General features: G+C 40.7%; 1 pseudogene; it reads left to right on the top strand.

Moving 5' to 3' along the window:
- The first annotated feature begins 953 nt into the window (after nt 1-953).
- Nucleotides 954-2349, top strand: LOC132516064 (geranylgeranyl transferase type-2 subunit beta-like; annotated as a pseudogene).
- Nucleotides 2350-2798: the final 449 nt, after the last annotated feature.

Raw genomic sequence — 2798 nt, 5'->3', positions numbered from 1 at the left:
ATAAAATTTATTCAGTGGGGAGAAGTTCGTCCTCTGACCCTGGATAAAAAGTCTTGCAGTCCAAAGATTTTCTATTCACTCCTAGGTAATAAAAAGCCCTGCAGCCACTTTAAGTCACAAACACAGTCTCCTTGAATAATTAGAAATCCCTAGGGCCCCCTGTAATAATCAGAGCTTCAAACTTTATTCACGGTTAGAGGGACGCCTTGTCCTCACAAGGGCTTGTTGCAGACCAGCACTTTGATTTCTTTCTTACCTCCTTCTCCCTCACTAATGGTAATATTTGATGCTGCTAGAGTTGAAGTTCTGGAAGGAAAGGTCAGAAAGAGGCCAAGAAGGTCTTATTTGGCTGACACTGCCATAAGGTGGCATTGAGGGTTTCAATCTGGTTCTTCCTCTCATGGGCTCTTTGTTAGGTTCTTCAGAGAAGCCCACTGGGAGCCTCTCACCATGCCTCCTAAAGTGTGGATAATTTGGGACTAGATGATGCATTCTCTTCTGCACTCATCAGCCCCTCATGAGTCTACCCCAGTTGGGGTTACCTTGCCCCTCTAGACAGTCCTTTTCAGCCATATTTTCACAGGCTCCAGGCTGGCTCTTGCTCACCTGGACCACAGTTACGAATCCTTGCCCTCATAAACAGTAGAATGGAGCCACACTGGTGTAGCCTATATTGATCTCTTTCACTACTTGCCACCTCAGATTAATAGCAGAGCCTCTTTCCTTGAGATTCCTAAGGGATATATTGGATAACTATCCACTGTGCCTCCTAAACTCCTGCTGATACATACCAGAGCACACATTTTAGCCCTTCTCTTCAAGCTTAATCTAAAGGGAATGCATCTTCTACCCCCAGTCCCCCTCAGCACACTGATGCCTATCTCCAAAGAATGACCCTCCTCATAAATCTTATTTCAGTCTTCACAAACATTACCAGCTCTTTTCAGTCTCAGACATGGGCACACTGCAGAAGGATGTTATTAACAAGTCAGATGCACCCGACACCCTATTAGTGGAGAAGCATGCAGATTATATAGCATCCTATGGCTCAAAGAAAGATGATTACGAATACTGTATGTCTGAATATTTGAGAATGAGTGGCATCTATTGGGGTCTGACTGTAATGGATCTCATGGGACAACTACATCGCATGAATAGAGAAGAAATTCTGACATTAAGTCTTGTCAACACGAGTGTGGTGGAATAAGTGCTAGTGTTGGACATGATCCTCATCTTTTGTACACTCTCAGTGCTGTCCAGGTTCTTACTCTCTATGATAGTATTAATGTTGTTGATGTAAATAAAGTTGTGGAATATGTTCAGAGTCTACAGAAAGAAGATGGTTCTTTCGCTGGAGATATTTGGGGTCCCACTAAGCAGCTGGTCTAACTGGAGTTAATGGTCTGCTGGAAGTTCCAGCATGCACTGTGCTAGTTATATCAGCATACAGGAGTACTGGAACAGAGGGGGCCAGTCTAAAAGATAAGGGCTGAATACAGTGCAGGCAGGAGAGACCAGCTGCTTCATGGGATGTGAAAATCTACTTTTATATAATAGGGAGAAATCGACACAAGATTGTCTTTTTGTGCGGTGGCAACTTTGGCTCTATTGGGGAAGCTGGATGCTATTAATGTGGAAAAGGCAATCGAACTTGTTTTATCATGTATGAACTTTGATGGTGGATTTGGTTGCAGGCCAGGTTCTGAATCCCATGCTGGGCAGATCTATTGTTGCACAGGATTCCTGGCTATTACTAGTCAGCTGCATCGAGTAAATTCTGATTTACTTGGTTGGTGGCTTTGTGAACGACAGCTTCCATCGGGGGGACTCAATGGAAGGCCAGAGAAGTTACCAGATCTATGCTATTCTTGGTGGGTGTTGGCTTCCCTAAAGATAATTGGAAGGCTTCATTGGATTGACAGAGAGAAACTGCGCAGTTTCATTTTAGCATGTCAAGATGAAGAAATGGGAGGATTTGCGGACAGGCCAGGAGATATGGTAGATCCTTTTCATACTCTATTTGGAATTGCTGGATTGTCACCTTTGGGAGAAGAACAGATTAAACCTGTTAGCCCTGTTTTTTGCATGCCTGAAGAAATACTTCGGAGAGTGAATGTTCAGCCTGAACTAGTGAGCTAGATTAGATTCCTTGATGCAAAAGGTGCTTAGTGTAGTTTTACTGTTTTAACATTTCAGTATTTGAAGTGCTTAACAAACTTAATGGCTGCCATGTTAATATTTTATACATGAATTGTGTTGATTTTAATAAATTATATAATTATACATATTGTAAATTAGAGACCTTTATTGTATCTTCAGCTTTCCGTTTTCTTCTGGAATGCTGTTATTCTGAGCGTAATATTTTGTTTATGCTTCAATGTATCTATCTTGTCTCCATAACAGCAAACTGAGTTGAACTCTATTTAGCTGATGAAGTCTTGTGTTCTGATTTTCCCATGTACTCCCTTGATATGTTATATATAACTATAGTTAATATAAATTGGTCTTTGTCAATGAGAATGTTAACTGATAAAGAATTGTTGAACCCCATAGGAATTAAAAGATGAAAAAGAAAAACCAAAACACAACATTACCATTTTACTTCCTTGGTGGGAGTAAAGGGTTTTCAAGAGTCTTGTAACTACTTTTCAAACATTCCTTTTTAAATTCTGCATATAGCCTGGCAGTTTCTTTGGAATACAGCCCTTAGGGTATCTTGGTGTCTAAGATGAAACTTCCGAATTAAAGTCCTGTTACTCAAATAAATGTTCACAAAACAGTAATAAGTAGACATTTGA

This window comes from Lagenorhynchus albirostris, chromosome 2 (assembly GCF_949774975.1).
Source record: "Lagenorhynchus albirostris chromosome 2, mLagAlb1.1, whole genome shotgun sequence".
Lineage (NCBI taxonomy): Eukaryota > Metazoa > Chordata > Mammalia > Artiodactyla > Delphinidae > Lagenorhynchus > Lagenorhynchus albirostris.
Note: the sequence above shows the minus strand (reverse complement) of the source record. Positions and strands in the feature narration are given on the sequence as shown.